The following is a 19930-nucleotide window of genomic DNA, read 5'->3' as shown; positions in this document are numbered from 1 at the left end:
GGTTAGCAAAGTAATATAGGGATGTGAGTCTATGCTCTTATTCTGGTCTTTGTAGTCAGGGTTATTTCACATTAGTGTCTTCATGAGGCACCCGGTTGGATTTTTGTAGCTATGATCTCAGTTGTGAAGGAAAATATGTGAAAAAATATGTGAAGGTCAATATGTAGTAAGTACAGCTGAACACCCTGTTTCTCTCCAAGAAATTATTCCTAAGGTAAACAAAAAAGCACTAACCTGAGGTTGGTGTTTTGCTGCTGTTTGTTTGTTTAATTTGTATTTGAAGTGGGCTGAAAGACAGCATAATTCAATTATTGTCTCCCATTGGTGACGCTAACTGGTTTTCCTTAAGAACAATAGGCAAAGGCTGCATCAGACCTCTGGGACTTTCTAAATCTTTAGAAAGATCTGTGGATGGGTAAGATCCAATTGAAACCTCATGTGCATAGCAGGGGGGTTGAAACTCGATGATCTTGGTGGTCCTTTTCAACCCAGGCCATTCTGTGATTCTGTGATTCTGTGTGTGATTCTTTCACTGCTTTTGAGTTATGATTTGAGGCAATAAGACATGATTGAAAAGTAGCTCATGTTCATAATACCTGATTGTAGCTCTGCCGATCCCATAAGTAATTCAGTGATGGGCAATATTCCTATGAGATGTCTTTTAAGGCATCTTTCTAGCATACAAGAAAAGAGTAGTTCATAATATAAGGTACAAACTGACATCCTTTACTGGCTAAATGTTCACGGACTGCAAGGGAGTCATTCTCTAAATAAGAACTGCAAATACATGCCATTAATCTGAGGGAAAAATAAGACTAAAACTTCTTTACAGATTTCTGGATTACGGCAGTGGAATGCCGTGTAAATGCATCATGTGTGGTTTCATTTAAAATAGCCATTTTCCACAGCAATTACACAGTTGGAAGGAAAAAAAATCTCTCTCCTCTCTCTTGGAAAAGAGATCTACCTTTAGTTTGTTGTTGACCACCACTAAGAAGCCTGCATATATTCAGATATACATTTGTATATCAGATTAACACTTTATTTATGGAGTGAAAATATTTTTTCTCTGCAATACTTTAAGTGATCAAAATGATCAAAACATACTGCCAGAATCCAGCCCAGTGAACATACCATCTAATGTCCTCAGATAATTCCAAACTCCAAGAATATTTCCTAAATGATATGAAAATCCCATGCAAAATTTCAACTGACTAGTAAAACAAAGAACACTGTGCTGTGTTAATGTCAATGCATAGAGCTACATAGAAGTATATGATTGTGTAGGTGCTGTTTCCTAGTGGTAAAACTACACTTTTCTCCACAACCAATATCATTTGTCAGGACACACTTCACTGACTGTTCATTCTTTGCTGCCAATTCACTCAGTGTGCCAACTCCTGTACATGGATTGCTCCTCGAACGATGGCAACTCAGAGCCTTGCAGAATCAGAGAAGAAGAGGTTAATGGAATTAATGACATTTCAGAGGCCACAGTTTCTAGATTGGGCAGACAGAAAGGTCACATTTACTGAGCTGAAGATACCCTGAAGTACCCCATCAACACAGTCCCCTATTTACAGTCATGTTTATAACCTGTCGCATGGTGCCCCATGGTGGCTGTTTTCCCTCTGTTATATTTCCCAAAGCCAGCAACTATTTGACTGATCTTGGTAACAACTTTAAAAAATCTTATTTCATGATTCTTTGCTAAAAGTTGATTTGCTATTAGTTATATGAGACACCTTTTGATCTACATGGTTTTAATGCCTGCTCTAGTTAGCAACAATTCTTGGTTCATTATTTTATGCTTTTTCAGTTTGCATTTCTTCAGTTTGGTTTTGGTTAGTTTCTGAAGATTTTCTGTTTCACTTTCTCATATGAAATTGAACTTCTACGGCAAAAGCAGCAGTAGAAAGATGCTTGAGTAAAGATATTACCAAACTATTTTTTACTTCACATAAGCACATATATTCCAGAATTTTCTAAAATGTTTTAAAGTCTGGGCCTTGCCTCCGCCTAATCTTCCTTAGCAAACAATATTTATCAACCTGTTTTCATAAGAGGACATGGATGTTGATCCTGGCTTGGATTTATCAAGTGGTAGCATGGAAAAGTTGCAATCCGCCGAGTACCCTCTTGAGATCAGGATGAGATGAGGAGAAGTTTGTCTCGTTCATTTCCAAGTTGGCTTTCACTGCTGCAAGATACCTAGGTGCTATGAGATGATGACGATATATAAATGTTTAAAATAATAACTAAAAAAAAGCTATAACTACAGTGGCTACACATTTGCACAGGTGGTTTAGGCTGAGAACCTGATGAATTTCAACTTTTTGCAATGCAATTCATTGAAAATTGGTTATGAAAAAAAAACCAAACTTGGATGTTCCAAAAAAATGTGTTTATATAGATAACCAAAATGATTCTGTAAGAAATCAATACCTGCAGTTCTTCACCTGTTTATCTAAATGTTGCTATTTTGCTTGTGCTCCAGGCATGACTGGAATATCTTGTGTCTATTTCCAGCTTGTCTAAAATGACTGCAGGCATAATTAAATATTTACTTGCAAAACAGCTATTGTGCTTTAAGGAGTTGCTACGTACTATCTTTTCACTTCAGTCCCACTCAGCTGGATGTTACTGGGTTACTGCATATATTATACCAGTCCATTCTGGTGCACAAAGAAATCATTATTCCTTACTGTTGAATTTCTGTGGGCAAAAATAACAATTTTATGTAGTTTTGAACTGGATTTTATGCCATAATATTTAATTTTTGATATTTTTTATTTATGAAATTTGGGTGGGATACTCAGTTCCATTGCCTTGACTCCAGAGAATTCAGCCTGAATTGGTTTTTTTGCAGTTTGTAAGTATCAATGTGTTATAACAGTGTTTACTACCAAGGATGTGGTAATTGATAAGAACTTACTGAAAATCCTCAGAAATGACAAAACTACATTCCTAATGCAATTTAATGACTGCTGAATCAAATATTTTAGTACGGTGATCAGAAACATACCATTATACCTACGCATGGAAGTGAGAAAGATTGCAGTATTCTGACATAATTCAGACTTTTCTGGCACTATTTTTCTATAAAAGTATTTATTAGACACTCAACAACTGCATAATTTAGAGCAACAATCCAAAGCCAAGACTAACGATGCTTGGATAGCCAAACTGAGGAGTTAAAAAGTCACTTAGAAATATCTCTCTGTTAAAAAGTGCCAACTTTGAAAGCTATAAAATCATAATGAGATTTGGATTGTGCCCTGAAAAATAAATGTGACATATCTGAATCGCAAGCAAAGCACAGTTTTATACCTTAAAGGGACTGAGATCCTTCTTAACTTGCAAATTTTAATGCGGTCTTACCTGAAGTAGGGTGATCAGGAGCCAATAACTCTACCCAAAAGACAAAGATTAGCATCAGTGATCTGCAAGGCCATAAGCCTTGTTGCAAATACCCATAGTGGCTGAACAAGATTCTCCCCGCCTGGTTCTTTCAGTGGAGGACTTTTTGCAAATTGGGGGAATTACATGAAGGTACCATGACATGCATCAGCCAAAATCAGCAGGGCCTGTCTGTCTGCAGGTGAAGATGGGTATGATCTACCCAGACTAAGTTGTGCTGCATTGTCTGAGGTTTCATACTACTCCTTCTGCCAAGCTGAATTTTGCCTCTTTCACACATAAACACAGCAGAGAATACAACGTCTGATCATGATCTAACATAATTCAACAAGGAGTCTCAAACCTAAAAGCTGGCTATGCAAGTTCTGGGACAGTCTCATGGAAATAATGGGTGATGAGGTGGGAGATGCTACCTTGGTAACATGCTTAAAGCCAACTGGGATCCAGGGATGCCTGGGGGCAGTTTGAGCAACAGTCTTGTTTTATTTTGTTTTCCTATATATTGTCATGTATGTCTGTATGGAACTGCAAAGGAACCACTTCTAACTTATGGGGTCGAAATGGGCTTGCTTATATTGAAAATTTTAAGGTCAGAGAGTGCAGATATTTCCCTAAGATGGGAATATGAGTAGTATAGCTTTGTTGAAGTTAAGCTTTTGATGCTGCCACAGAGAGTAATTCTGGAACATCTGAAGTAGCATCTTTACTAGGTAAAAATTTATTCTTTCTTACAGAGATAAAGAAAGACAATCTCACTGCATTATTCTGCACCTTCAAAAATGTGACATAAGCCATTCCAACGTTTGACAATGAGTAAGATGTGAAATATCCATTTTACTGTGCCTAACCGGCAGATTTTATGTATTTTTAAATACTCTTCAGAAGGTCTTTTTTAGTACTATACGGTGTAACCATACAAAGGTTTGTTTCAGGCATATTGACACAGCTTCAAGGCACGAAGTCTGTAAACAGGGGTATTGCTGGAAGAAAAGGAAAAAACAGAGGAGGGAAGGGAAAGGAAGGGAAGAATAACAAACAGAATATTGAAAAAACAAAGCCGAGTACCCATGAGAGTGCCAAGAGCTAAAGGCAGTGGTAATAACTCAAAATCTCACAAATAGGTGCTTAAAATTTAGAAAAACAGTGCCAAAACAGATACAGAAGATGTTACACCGCTCCAGACACCCAGCAATGAGATAAAGCACTGCGGTGCCAGGCGTGCAAGGGGAAGGCTGGGACTGCCAAGGCCGTGCAGGATGTCTGGGAGCACTAGGAAACGGATGCTCCAGCGCCAAGGCCGACTGCCAAAGCATTGGAGGGGAGCGTGAAGGCAAACACCTGAAAAACGCAGTTTTGTCATGGCAGGGGCAGGTTCAGGGCATAACCTTGGGAAGGAGCTGGCGAGCACAGCCCCGCAGACACCAGGCCGGGCTCGGCGACGGGGCTGGCAGCCGCGGTCTCCCGCAGCGCCCGCGCCCGAAGGGACGGCTCAGGGGAGGCCGGGCCGGGCGCGCGGGCGGAGCGAGCGGAGGGGGCGGGCAGCCGCAGCCGCGCCGGGCGGGCGAAGCGCGGTGCGTGTGCGCAGCCCGGCCCCGGCTCATTATTCAGCGGCCGAGGCAGGAGGCGGCGGCGGGCGGTGAGCGCGGCGCCTGGGGCTGTGGAGGGGTGGAGGCGGAGGCGCTTGGGAAGCGGGGCCGGAGCCGGGCGGGTGCGCGGAGAACGGCGGCGCCGCGGGGTCCGGGCCCGGCCGCTTTGTTTACGTTCCAGCGCGGGGGCGTTGGGCTGGCAGCGAGCGTGGCCGGGCCGGGCCCTTTGCTTCCTGCGGGGCTCTCCGCGCTCGTGACCTTCTCTGCTTGCCGGGCTTCGCCGCGGCCCGGCGGTGCAGGGACGGCTGGAGGTTCCTGGGTGGATAATGGCGGGGGCCTCTTTGTTGGTGTGACAGGAGGGGCAGCGGGCTCGGCGCCGGGCTCCTCCTCTTCCCCGGGCGGGGGGCAGCGGCCGTGGGCAGCTCTGGCACCACGGCCCTCTGCGCAATGAGGTGCAAACACGGCCGTGCGCAGCCACCTCTATGCTGAACTCCCATGACCTTGCCTCTAAAACGCCTCCTGAAACAAAAAACGCTTCCCATAACTGCTCTGATTATAGAGCTTGGGGGGGAGGTGGGCAATGCCTTTGATTCTTTTGCCTTTTAGTTCTCATATTCCTTGTAAAAGGAATGAGCTGTCTCTTTGCAAATTTTCTTTGCACTTTGTTTCCTCCGTGTCATTAATAGCATCCAGTTTGGCTCCTGAAGCCTGATTTCTTATTTCAATGCGGAGCTTTCACAGTGAATCCTGGCCAGGCACTGCTGATAACTCACAGATACAAGTCCCATTCAATTGTTTTGTTCCCCTAGCTATACATATAGCATGGCTTTGAATTTCTGTATCAGGTGGAGCAGGCTTGCTGAAGTCTTTCAGCCAGTCTAAAACCCTGTGTGCTTTGGCCTATCTGATAATACAAAAGGTGCTGTACTGGTTTGTGGAAGGTATTGCTTGCCTCCTGGGCATGTGCTTGTAGCATTTAGCAAGCTTACATTATGGCTGGCTTCTGTGTACAGGTGTGGAGACTTGGCTATAATGGCACACAGCTGAAGTGCTGAGACACAGCCTTGCTTCTGGAGGTGCCAACAGAAGTGCTTCTAGGGCAGAAGCACGTATAGAAGTGTTAATGTATCTCTCTGTATCTGCAGATGTGTTGGATAGATAACTTTGAACTAGTTTGAAGTGTTATTACGTGAAGAGAAACTGGGCCCAACCTGGTTAAGGATAGTATCCCCGGGACCTCACTGATGAATCTGAGTATCCCTTGTGTATAACGCAGGGAAGCTCTTCCTTCAATATTAGCAAAGAAAAATGTGTTGAATTTTGCGTAGTCTTGTTCTGTGATCTCAACGTGTGGGGGCAGCCATCTTGTCATTCCCCACTTGATTCAAAGGTGTGTAGCATAGGCTGGTTAGATAGGAGCAGTGATCATCCCACATCAATTTCCTGTCTTTCCTGTGGCTTTTGGTCTATGGTCTCAGTTTCCTCCCTTAAGAGTCTGAATGCCAAGAAACTCTGATGGGAATGCCTGGTTCTGGTAGGGAGCACTGCAACGCACGTGATGCCCGTACAGGCACTCAGCATGTTCCAGACTGTCAGATCGTGGCAGTTTCCAGGGCTGACTGGGTGGAAGTGTGATGGGAAGGAAGAATCAAACATCTATTGACCAAAACTAATCCAGAGTTGGAGGGGATGCTGTGTGAAATTGTTGCCTTAACATTGAAAGGGAATGTTAATAGTGTCCTCGGGTCTGACAAGCTTTTTTTTGACCAGGGATGCTACTGATTCACAAGATTCAAAGTAGTGTTGTGAAGTGCCATTGCTTCATGGAGACTTCTAGGCCAGCAACAGTTAAAAAAAAAAAAAAAAAAAAAAAAAAAAAAAAAAAAATCCTCTACTGTGGTATTGAATTTTGTGGTTTGGGACTACTTGTTCTTGGTAGAGTACAGCTGCCCTTTTGTATGTGTGGCTTTTGTGTTTTAACTTTCAACTTTCAGTAAAAGTTCAGCGAAATTTCATTAGGGAGCTGGGCTTTGGCTGGCTTTGTAGGAGAGCAGATGTAACAACCTTCCAAATTCTTCAGTAAGCTTGTTACATTGTCTAATTCTAGCCTAAATGTCTCTATATTTAGGTAACCAAGCGCTTGTGTATTTCAATGACAACTCATTTTCTGCCTGCAGCATACCAGAAATGATTCCTTGTGGTTTATTCCAGCTACTTGGTTATCTGTTACCTTTGTATTCCCTTTGTTGTTTTTGTTTGTACTTTCTTCCTTAACTGCCAAATTATTTGTATGGATATTCTTTAAAAGATGCACAGAAAGTGCAAAAACTTCCTTTTTGAAGTTTTGTGTCCTTGACAAATGCAAGTAACCTTGATGGTCCGATGAAGAGTATGGTATGCCATGTCTTCAACTTCATTCTTTTCCTCCCCTTCACCCATGGGGAAAAAGTGCTGTGCTTACAGTGTTTTTTTATTAATGTTATTTTGTATGCATGTAATGTTTGTTGCTGTCTTTTTTTTTCCTATCGATCTGCTTTTCATCATAGGTTTTTAATAAAGACTGAATATTTTCTTGCTGTAAATGTATTCTTAAAAAACAAACAAACAAAAAAACCTGAGTTGTTCTTCATTCATTTAGAAATCTGTTTATATTGTGGGAAGATCTCTCGGTCCTTGAAAGCTCTTTAAAAACCCAATTGAAGCTACTTGTGCTGTTTTCCTGCTGTGAAGTTCACCAGAGCACACTCATGGATTCTGGAAAATAATCTTTACATTGCTGAATTAAGCATCCAAATAAGTAATTTTCACATCTTTTTCAATAAGTACCTTGCTTAGATTGAGGTGGAAATTTTACTTTTAAACTTGATAAAGGCTTTCACAGAATCACAGAATTGTAGGGGTTGGAAGGGACCTCTAGAGATCATAGTGTCCAACCCCCCTGCCAAAGCAGGTTCCCCACACCAGGTCGCACAGGTAGGCGTCCAGGCAGGTCTTGAACATCTCCAGAGGAGACTCCACAGCCCCCCTGGGCAGCCTGTTCCAGTGCTCTGTCACCCTTACTGTAAAGAAGCTCTTATGCACATTTGTGAGGAACTTCCTCTGCTGCAGCTTATGTCTGTTTCTCCTTGTCCTGTCTCCATGTACCACTGGAAAGAGACTGGCCTCACCACTGTGCCCCCACACCTCAGATATTTATAAACTTAGATTAGATTCCCCTGTCAGTCATCTTTTCTCAAGGCTAAACAGACCCAGTTCCCTCAGCCTTTCTTTATAGGGGAGATGCTCCAGGCCCTTCACCATCTTTGTGGCCCTCCGCTGGACTCTTTCCAAGAGATCCCTGTCTTCTTTGTACTGGGGAGCCCAGAACTGGACACAGCACTCCTGATGAGGCCTTACCAGGGCAGAGTAGAGGGGGAGGATCACCTCCCTCGACCTGCTGGACACGTTCTTTTTAATGCACCCCAGAATGCCATTGGCCTTTTTGGCCATGAGGGCGCACTGCTGGCTCATGGCCAACCTGTTGTCCACCAGGACACCCAGGTCCCTCTCCGCAGAGCTCCTCTCCGGCAGCTCATCCCCCATTCTGGCTCTCCTTGTGGAAAGATCATTTTTTACATCTTTTCTGTTGAAGGGGACATTGTTCCATATATATGATCTATTTGTATGAAAATACACAAATAGTCATTTGAACTTGTGGATATTATTTTTAACTGTGACTGCAGTATCAGTGAACTGGTTGATAAAATCTTTGTTTTCAAAGCAATTACAATTGTTTCTATTTCTGTAGCGTCACACCGTAGTTTCAGTGGCTATCTTGCTTGAGCAATCTTTTTCCCCACCAATCCTCCTCTCTGGCTGCTGTGAGGCAAAATAGATCAAGGAGCTAAGTGATGCAGCTGGAAAAAAACATTCTTCCATGTGGACTATTTTTCAGCCTGATTAATTCCCTTGTGTCTAAGCAAGTATGCTGTTAGGAGGTAGGAAGACAAGGAGGCTGCTGAAGTGGCTGTTGCTATCAGTTGTGTACTTGCACAAAGATTCACAGATTAGAAGAGTAATGAAGTGCAAGTGGATAGATTTCTCGTGTTCAGAGACGCTTGCTTAAAAACATCCATGTGCAAATGGAGTCTTCTGCTGATGTTACCTGAAAGCATCCTGAAAAAGCTATTTATTGTGATTGAACGCACTGTGGAGACCAAGAACAGTTGGGCACGAGCACCTGTTAGAATTGTAGAATTATTTGAGTTGGAAGAGTCCCTTAAAAGCCCTCTTGTCCAACTCGCCTGCAATGAATGGAGCCACATACAGCTCCATCAGGTGCTCAGACCATCAAGCCTGACCTTGGATGTCGGAGATGGGGCATCCACTGCCTCACTGGGCAACCTGTGCCAGTGCCTTACTATCCTTATTGTAAAAAGGTCCTTCCTTATGTCCAATCTGTACCTCCTCTCTTTTAGTTTGAAACAATTTCCCTTTGTCCTATCACAAGAGACCCTGGTAAAAAGTCTGTCCCTTCTTTCTTGTATGTATATTTATGCATACAGGGGCAGGATCACCTCCCTTGCCCTGCTGGCAGTGCTTCTTTAGGTGCAGTCCAGGATACAGTTGGCTGTGTGGGCTGCGAGGGCACATTGCTGGCTCACATCCCCAGGTCTTTTTCTGCAGGGCTGTGTTTCCATTCTTACATCCCCCAGCTGGTACTGATAGCAGGGGTTGCCGTGACCCAGGTGCAGACCTTGCTCTTAGATTTATTGAACCTCATGAGGTTCAGCTGGGCCTGCTGCTCAAATTTGTCATTGTCTCTGTTAGGCAGCCAGCACTGACCTAGAAGTTTTCAGCCATTAGCTTACTGTGAATGGACATTCTCTTCCATGTCAGTGTATATTAATTGTTTCAAAACAGGTGAGTATCAATAAGGGGGTCCTTATGGAGAACAAGGAGCATGTAAATTTTTGGATGAAGGCGTGATGTTGTAGGACTGATAACTGCTTGTGTTTTTACTTTCTTTAAATACTGTTTGTGAAGAAATGCTTTCCTGATGAGGCAGTGCTTTACTTAAGACTAGAAAGTGGATGTCAGGAACGTGAAGTTAAAATGGTTAATGTTTTCTTTTTAATGTAAGATATATTTTATGTATAGGAATACAAATGCCTGCTAGCGTTATGTGGTACTTCAGAAATACTTAGCATTTATCCTTTTAGATTTTTCTGCTTGGTAGAGGCTGCTGTTCATTTAGCGTTTAGAACTTCCCTTGTAGCTTTTTCCAGCCCATTATAACGCAGTAATAGATGAAGCCTTCAAGAAAAATTGTGTGTGGAATACCCTTCTCATTTTCTGTCCCAGCTCTTTCTCAAAATGTGGAACTCCAGGTGTATTTCATTGAGAAGTTCTGTTTGTATATGCCAAATATTGAGTGGAATTTTAGTGCTATGTATCTTTAAAAAAAAAAATCTTGTGGCAAAACAGCAGCATTGCTCAGCTGTGACTGGTATCATTTTAAGAAATGTGTGGTCTTAGAGTTTGAAAGTGGTGCCAAGAAGCTCAGAGCCAAGTGGTGGTGGGCAGAGCGCATTGCCAGTACGTTGACTTAAAAAATTGTGGGAAATAACACAGTAATAATTCTAGCTTTGTATGATATATACTTCAATTAAATGAATTTGAATTTGAAGTGTTAAATCAAAATGGATGAGAATTGCAATACATTTTAAAAATAGAACTTAAATTTTCCTTACTTGATATAAAAATTAGTGTGAGAGCTCAGTGAATGTGCCTGTTTGATAGCAAATCTCCTTTTGTGTGCTAGAAGACTTTTGCAGCCTGCATAGCATAAGGAATACTCCAGTTCACTGCCTGTTTCCAGAAGAGCCAGCAGTGCACAGTGCTTTGCTTCTGCCACAGGTTTTTGTGCAGACTTTGGGTGCGAACTCCTCCAAGAGGCTCAGATGACAGCATCAGACTGGTCTGGATCTGTGTCTGCACAGATAGTCTTCACAAAGAGAACTGCCCAAGCACCTCTGTTCACAATACTGTTACTTGGGCTGTTGTTTATTTTGTAAAATGTCTTGTCAAGCTTTCTCTAGTGCCTGCATTTTTCTTAAATTCTTGTGTGAAGAGATGATAATCTTGTTGTGCTAAGCTTATAATTAGTAATGCTTTTCTTCTCAACTTTGAGCACTTTTTTTTCCTAAGCAGTTAATAGCTAATCCTCGTTTCTTTTCCCGTCCAAATGGTTTGCCTGTAAGCATGTTACTGAAATAAACCTCATAGTTGTCCATATTGTCACTTTTATTGTTGGATAAATGCTGCTTGAAATGTGAACAGATGGGATGCTTATTAATCTTTCTCAGTTGGAAACTGTAGACTATTGCTAGATGGTGACCGGCAAGAAGCACACTTTGGTCATCTGTGTTGCAAACAAAGCAAATACTGTGTATGTGTGTGCTCATGTGCATGCACTTCAAATGGACAACAAAGGGAAACATTAATTGTATAGTAGTGCTGGAAAGCCCTTTCCCTGTTTTACGAATTACGAATTTTGAGTATTTATTTTAAAAAAAAAAAAAAACAAACCAAACAAAAAAAACCACAACATACAAATCTGTCAATCTCTGACTTCATGTACCAAGGTATTTTTAACTACAAAGCCTAAAAGTATGTGGGCAAATATCTTGGTATTTCCTCTTAACTATGAACTGTGGCTAAAATGCATGCTCCAGTCATTGTAGTCTGTGTCCATTCGTTCTTAAACACTTATCTTGTATCTCAGTTTTCTAAACAAAGGCTCAACAGTCTCCTATCTAGAGTTTTGTCTGTAGTGAAATGAGGAAAATGATCACCAGGTATCACATTTCTGGCTGTGTTCTCAGCCAGGAAAGTGCCCAGCTCTGTGGATGTATGGTCATATGGACTTAGGTGCATAAATTGATCCTTCTGCTGGCTGGGGCCTGATGATGGGGAGCAGCTCTTGCAGCTGAGGGCTCCTAGGGAAGGAGAAGCTGAGCAGAAGGCGGTTAGATATGAGGAAGAGCCTGGCTAGTAGCTATAGAGAGCTATGTGGGGCAGTTGCCCAGATCCTGCTACAGTATTACTCCATGGTTCACATGTGTTCTGAGTTCACACTTGGAGACAAATGAGGGAGAGGCTGTAACCGGGCTGCTCAGGTGCTGGGGGTGGAGGAGGGATGGGGGCAGCTGGAGCAGAGGAAGGCACAGGTGGGAATGTAATTACTGCCATTAAGAAGGGTCATAAAGATGATGGAGCCAGGCTCAAAGGTGCACAGTGAGAAGAACAAGGCTCATAAGCTGTAAGAATAGAAATTTCAATTGACTGTGAAAGGAATATCTTCCCATGATTAAGTATGGAGTACTGCCAGGGTCCCAGGGCATTTTAGAGTCTCCATCTGTGGAGACTTTCAGCAATGCCCTGAACAATCCTATACAAATACAGGTTTGAAGGTGTGCCTGTCAGGAGCAGGTAGATGATCCCCAGGCATTGCTTCCAAGCTGCGCTGTGATTCTACTGTTTGTGGGTTTATTTTATTTTTGAGGTAGCTTAAGGTAGTTGGTGAAACAAAGGTACGGATGACATAGATAAAGAAAAGACTGGTAGACTGTGGAGGAAGAAACAGCGAGATGTGATAAGTATCTTCTTTCAAGTCTGCTAGTGGCAACACTGGCATTTCTCTGCCCTACAGAGAGCTTTCCAGCTGATTAGGCCAAAAGTGCTTGCAGGCAAATGTAAAGAACAAAACGAAGGTTCTGGTGCCTATCATGCCTGTGCTCACTGTGGTGAACATAAAATCCCATCTTTGACAGAACAGCCTGAAGTACCCGGCAATGCAGCCAGATGAAGTTTGTCCAGGCTTGCCTTCTGCAGAGGAGGAGCACGTTGGCAATTACTGCTGTACAACTGTGATCCTCTGCTGGGTGGGCAATGGTTCCTCCAGGAGATGGTGGCACAGAGCAAACCAGGTGTGATTCCCAGCTGGTGGCAACTGCAGTTCAAGTTGCAAAGAAGTGGTAGGGCTAATGCCTGCTGGAGGAAAGAAGAGAAGAGCCTCATCAGATTCAGAAATCCTTTTCTCTCTTGGCCTTATGGTTGTGCTGCTTTCAGGAGACAACATCTTGCTGTTTGTTTTTCTTTTAGTTACTGGCCACTAAATGTACAAACACATTAGAATTATGTTAATGTCAAACATAAAAGAAGGGGAGGTGAGCAGAATAGGGAGTTACAGCCCAGTATGTTTCGCCTCTTAGTGAAGCATCTGTCCTGGAGCTGGACCTGTAGATACTTGAACACATGCACACAGCTGTTCGTGTGTGGCTCTAAGATGATTCTGTGGGAAATCTGATGTCAGAGATAGTGTATCTCTGCAGGTCCTAAATGTATTCTTTAAAGTTTTAGAGCCTAAGTTTATGCCAGACTGAAACTGACAGTAGTTAGTGATGCTTCCTGGATAAAAATACAAAAATTGCTTCTAGCATTTAGCCTCAAGTTTTATTATGAAACAGCAAAAAGTGAATGTGGCAGTTGTGCTGGTCAGCATGGATCAGTTGGTGATTGTTCATCGTGCCTGTGTTTAGGATGGAGAGAAACACAATTTCCTGGGCAGTTTGTAGAAGGAGGGGTAGTAACACGATATCCTAAAAAGCTTTACATTGTTAGTGGTGTGAGGGCTAAGTCCACTTTTTTCATTTTATGCCAAAAGTGAATATTCAGGAGATGCACGGTAACAGAAAGATCATTGTGTGTGAGAGTGGTTCACTGAACAAGCAGTCAAGCTTTCCAGCAGAGTGACTTTCTTTGCATGGCTTCCTGCAATGCAAAGCTCCTCCTTTGAACAGCAGCCAGTGTTTCTTCCGCTGTTTATTAAATTGAAACATGACAGGATTCTTGTGCCACTTGTATGTCAAGATGTGGAACAGAAAAAAAGTTCCATTTCTAATAAGCTTATTTTGGCCATAAAAGGATCTCATTAATGACAACTTGGAGTTGAGGGGAAATAAAAAAATCTCGGTATAACTAGAGCTACTTTATTCCTCTCCTCTTACACTTGAGGTTGATTCCACAGAAATTTCCTCATCACAACTCTTAGTGTGTCACTAGCATACAATGCATAGCAGTGCTCCTGAAGGTTTTGTTCTTGAATAAAGAATGGGAATTCTTGAGCTTCCTAGCTTAGGAACTTCTTAGCAGTGTTTTTGGTACAGGCACTACTGAAGTCCAAGAGAAAGAAGAGAAGTTGGATACCAGAGCACACTCTACTGCTGCTTGTAGTGAATCCAGTACGTCAGTGTTGTTTCCTACAGATGACCTCGAATGCAAAGCCTTTATTTTGAAATGTAGTTTAAAACCTCAGTGCCCGTCACCAATAAGTGATTGTGTGCAATGTGGGGCATTAAAGGCGAGATCTGTGAAGGAATTGTAAGTGCTGTGGCTGTGGGATGTTTTGGAGTTCTTTGTTCCATCCTAACGCTCTTATTGCTGAGGTATTTAATGCCAAATACTTGTGATGGGATTTCATAGCACTTTAATCTGCTTGTATTTAACAGATAAATGAATGAATTAGTGAAAGTAGCACATTTGTAATTGGATTCTAAGTTTTTGTCACTGGGATTTAAAGTTAAAACCTTTTACAGTTACTATTTTTGGTCAAACTTTTGATATGATTCTTTAATGCACTTTTAAAACATATTGAAAACTTTTCCCCCCAGCTGTTTTGTGGCTCTCTGCTTTCTGGTGTTCTGTAGCAGTTGTCTTCTTCACTTTTGGTATTCAGTGTCACTTAGGTATTTTAGGTCACTTGGTATCTTTTCTTTGCTTGTGTCCTTTAAAAGAGTCAGAGAATCTTTCAGTTGCTGCTTCTGCTGAAACAGGTAGCTTCTGGATGCTTCGTCTTCCTCTGTGAGTAGAGGCTCAAGAACATGCATTTGCATTTCCTCCTACCCCAGAGTAAACCTGGAACCAGATTTCTCTTCTGGCCCTGTGCAGATCTTGTTGAGGCACTCTGAATGGTATTTACTGATGGCCTGTCTTCTGACACTGTTACTGCTTTACTAGCAGTCTCTGGATGGATAGGAACTTCACGTACACAGGCAGGTTTTTGTCACTTTTGCCTATGACTAGAAATACCATTCTGTTAGATAGGTAGCTGAAACAGAACAACCCAGATTGATAACTTATTCTCTGCTCATGAATTTCAAGTTAGATTACTGCTAAGCTTTTTAAAATACCTGAGTAAGTTGAGTAGGCCATGACATATGATTCTGCCCCCAGGGGAAGTGTATAACATGATATGGAGTTACATTTGCTGGAGAGCAGTAGTTCCAGTTGTGTGAGATGGGTCTCGTTTAAGTGGGACTTTCAACTTCTTTTCAGATCGCACTTCAGGACCCCATTGTATTTGGTATTTCCCAGCTTTTTGAAGTCTTACTTCCCTGAATTTCCACTGTCTTCAGATTTTAACATTGTAAAAATAACAACAAAAAATGCTAATAACAAACTGCCCTACCATAGCCTATAGAAAACAGAATGGTGTTTTTAATAGCCATCTGTAAGATTCTTTCTTCCTCAGAGCTTTGTTTAGTACTTATATGTTTTAAGCCATTTTAAAAATGTTTACCTTGAACCTCTCTCCATCTACTGTCCTTTTGTATTATCTTTGTTTGAAAAAGGATTAAGGAAGTGGAAGATCCTTGCCTTATCCTATTATTTCTGTAAAAGAGAGTTTTGCTAAGAATAGTGCTTTAATCTGCTGTCATAATGGCTTCCATGCCAAAAAGTAAAATTACACAAGTTTTCTTTTGATGGAGCCATTCTAGTTAGTGATTTCTGTGGCAAAAATGACCCAAAAGAGATAGTTGGGAAAGTGTTACTTTCATATATTGTGATAATGGGATTCATCATGGAACCGTCTGTGGAGAAGCAGGTTCATGTGATGTTATGCTGAAGAAGCTGCAGAGATCCAGTCTTGTGAAATAAAGTACACAGAGTGTTTGCAGCGTGGGATTTTTTTGGTAGATGTAGCTGTATTCATTCTGATAATGTTTCTTCTTGAGAAATGATACAGCTTAATTCTCTTTATGAAGAATTAAAATTCTAGAATCAGCTTAAAAAAATAAAAGCTTTAGAAGAGAAGTAGGATGAGAATTTTCAGGGTTACAAATGCTGGCTTACAGGCTGTTAGTTTTGCAGACTATCTGCCTCTTTATTTACATCTTCATGACACGTGAATTCTAAACCTATCTTAAAAGCAAAGGCTATTTGTCTTAAGAAATCCCTACAGTTGTCTAATAGCTTCTTTAAAAAAGCTTAAGAACAGAGAAGAGCCCTACAGTATATTGCATTAGAAATACGTCTTGCTGTGTGACCTGCCCTGTTGGTCTGTGTGGTACGCCCTTATCACCACACAAAGTACGGAGACCTGGAAAGCTTACTGTTCAGAATGCCATATAGTTGCACAGTGCTGTGATATACGGAATGAGAAGTGATTTATAACTTAGCAAGGATATGTATGTTAAGGAAGCCCTGCTGGCCCAGGGGAGCGCTTAGCAGGGAGTGTGGGCTGGTGTTCCGCAGCTGTGTTTGCTTGCTGCTCGTGTTACAGGAAAGGACTTGACCATGAGAAGTGCAGGAACATGGCATGTGCTGCACGCTGCTTTGTTGCTGGCTTGAGTATCTGAGACCTCAGTTGGGTAAATCTCGATGTACCAAACTCTTAATACAGTTCTCAGACTGTTCTAAGTACGTACACTGGTGACTCTCTAGCACTGGCTTTGTTTTCAGAATGTGTGCATTTTTGAAAACGTATATATTGGAAACAGGGAAATCTGCCTAGCCCCAAGTGCCTGCTGTTCACAGATGGTGAGGAAGTGTCAGGTTTCCTCTCTCCTTCCATATACCAGCAGACTTCCTTGCTTCCTTAGTGGAGGGAGGGAGAGATAGCAGAAGGAATGGCAAATAAGCAAAAGTTTTCACGTTGCATGATGCGGATAGCATGCGTTCCCTTACAGCTTTCTCTTTCCTTGTCTTTAGGTTGACAAGGAAGAGCATCTATCTGCTAGGCTTACTGGGTGGTTCATTTCTTCTGTTAAGATTGCACCCTCTGTTCCCCAGAACAAATATTTGCTGATTAATTTTCAGTTGCAACAGTTCTTAAAAGCCAGGCTGTTAAGTGGGGAATTACATGGCTTGACGCTGCCCATGCAGCTGTCTGTAGGTCTTGATTTCACTGGATATGCTCTCATGAGTAATATGATTTCTAGACAGTCCTATTTATTTTGACTTACCTTCTCAATCTTTGTTTTCTGAATCTGCTCTATTTTATGTGGCTTCCCATGTTTCCAAATTAGAACTCCTACTGTCCGCAAACAACACTTAGAAATATCTGAAATGTGAATGTTGAGAGGACAGGGCCATCCTCTGTTTTTGGTGGTGCCCAGTGACAGGACGAGGGGCAACGGGTGCAACCTGGAACCCGGGAGGTTCCATCTGCACATTAGAAAGAGCTTCTTTACTGTGAGGGTGGCAGAGCACTGAGCTGGGCTGCCCAGAGAGCTTGTAGAATCTCTTTCTCTGAAGATACTCAATATCTGTCTGGATGCTTTCCTGCGGAACTTACTCTAGGGATCTGCTTTAGCAGGGGGTTTGCTAGATGATCTCCATTAATCCCTTCCAACCCCTATGATTCGGTGAATTTGTATTTTGCCCCCTTGCCCAAAGGTCTGTGTATAATCTTTTGTAACCAGCTACTTTAGGGACTGTCATAAAGGGCTGAAAAAAAGTGAATAGCTTTAAAAGTGCACAAGGCCAGTTTCAGTCACATGAATGTGTATAAGATAACTAGAAACGTGCTTTTTTTTTTTTTTTTTTTTTTTTTTTTGTGCTTTGTGGTGATCCAATTTATTCCCTTCATGCTGTTAACAAGTAGTACTATAACTCTTCATAAGGACTCTGTATTTTTTCTTGTTACTCGGAGGCCTGTAGCTCATAAGCCAGTATTATGTTGACAGTATTTTAGAAAATAATATAAAATTGAGAAGGTGGACTGGGTAAAATCTTCTCAGCTTGAGCTTTATTGATGAAAAGCAGAAGATACCTATTTTGAAATGGGAGTTGCTGCAGAAGTCATGTATAATTTATGAATAATTGGATGTATTGATACATTTATTATTCTGCTATTCATTTTCCTGCTTATGCAATGCGTATGGCATCTGTGTATCTGACACAGTTCTCTACTGATTTTGATTGGATTTTAAATTGAATGTTTTAGAAGCAACGCAAATTATATTGATTGTCTTGTTTTGGGTGTTTTGTAAGAGATGTTTCACAACATGAGAATCCTCTTTAGAAGCGTGCATAGCAGTTTGCTATTGATTTTTATGTAGAGGATATCCAAATGTTGTAGTTGCAGGTTCCGTGTTTGAAGCTCGTGCTGCTGACCCTACCCAGATAGAGCAGTTGTTCAAGCCACTTCAGAGAATGTTGACAGTTTGGTTTGCATAAACGTACACTTTGAGCTTCTGAGAAAAATGCTACGTGTTGTGTTGGCCTGGTCTGTGCTCTGCAGGGAGCTGTGTGTGAAGGCCCTGCTGGAGCTGGGCGGGCTCTCCGTGCCAGCTGGCCAGCAGCACTGGGGAGTGGAGCTGTGTTTAACAACAGGAGTTGTTTTTGCAGCTTCCTAGTGTTCGGGTGTGATCCTGCACTGATGTGTTTCTAGGCAAATGCTAGTGTCTGTAACTAACTCCCTTAGTTACTGTTATTTTATTCCTGCCAATCACGGGTCTTTTGTTACTATTCAAGAACCTCTACTATAGTAGTTACATCTGACAGTATTTCAGGAAGTTTGGAGCTACTCCAAATGTGGAAATAGAAAAGCTTACACTTGTTTGGTACTGAAGTCTCTTGGTGCTGCTCAGTTTCTCCAGCTTCAGGTTTCTGCAGTTTCAGGGTCAGCTGTTAATGCTTTGGCACCAGTGAACGCCCCGTGGGACTGAGCTTGTTGTTGTTTCTGGTTGCCTGTGTTTGAACGTAATTTGGAGCAGGGAATTCAGGTAGTGGTGTGTAAAATGTGAAGTTGAAAACAGAATTGTAGAATCACAGAATCATGGAATGGCCTGGGTTGAAAAGGGCCTCAGTGATCATCCAGTTTCAAGCCCCTTCCATGGGCAGGGTCACCAACCACCAGACCAGGCTGCCCAGAACCACATCCAGCCTGGCCTTGAATGCCTCCAGGGATGGGGCATCCACAACCTCTTTGGGCAACCTGTTCCAGTGTGCCACCACCCTCTATGTGAAAAACTTCTTCCTAATATTTAACCTAAAACTCCCCTGTCTCAGTTTAAAACCATTCCTCCTTGTCCTATCACTGTGCACCCTCATAAGCAGTGTAACAGTGCTAGAATACTGCTCATCATGCATCCCTTCTTTTAGTACGAAATTTGTTTGTAAATGTTAGAGACGAGTTCCCAAAATTCTAACTTTGTGGAAACGTTCACTTCTGTCTTAAGCGCTGTGGTGTGGATCAGATATGCCTAACTGGAGCAGTGCTAGGCAGCATGCCAGCTGCAGGTCTCTGATGGTGTGGCTAACCCTGCCTGGCTGCAGAGGCAACACATCCCACATCCTCCTTGCTCTTTCCTTGCACAGGAACAGTGCGAGGAGGCAAAAGTCAAGGGGCTGCATTTTCAGCAGCTGATACTGGAGAGCTCTGCTTAGGAAATAAGCTTGTTCCTTTTCCCTGTAGAAAGCCCTGTCTGAGGGCTGGCAGGAGCTCTCCTCTCCCTTCCCCTCCCTCTGCAGCAAGGAGGAGGTTCCCAAGTGCTGGTGGTTGGGTTCAGTCAGGCCACTCGCCCACCGTCTGTGCTGCTGCTTCTGTGCTGGCTGCTCACCGGTGAAAACTGCTAGAAGCAGGAGCAGATCAGTTT

At 42.3% G+C, this 19930-nt stretch overlaps 1 protein-coding gene across 3 annotated transcripts in view; it reads left to right on the top strand.

The window, feature by feature from the left end:
• The window catches only part of MAPK8 (mitogen-activated protein kinase 8), a 245106-nt gene that overhangs the window by 193547 nt on the left and 31629 nt on the right, over positions 1-19930 (top strand). The window contains exon 1 of one of the 3 annotated variants that reach the window (XM_042818625.1): positions 4976-5056. The exons of 1 other annotated variant lie outside the window; for it this stretch is intronic. The gene's annotated coding sequence lies outside the window, so the exon portion shown is untranslated. Of the gene's footprint in view, positions 1-4975; positions 5057-19930 lie in introns of those variants that run through there. One more of the 3 variants, XM_042818626.1, reaches the window with a different exon arrangement.

This window comes from Centrocercus urophasianus, unplaced genomic scaffold (genome assembly GCF_019232065.1).
Source record: "Centrocercus urophasianus isolate 14NV4802_14NV808 unplaced genomic scaffold, USGS_Curo_1.0 seq_17, whole genome shotgun sequence".
Classification (NCBI taxonomy): Eukaryota; Metazoa; Chordata; class Aves; order Galliformes; family Phasianidae; genus Centrocercus; species Centrocercus urophasianus.
This window is presented reverse-complemented; position numbering and strand designations above follow the sequence as displayed.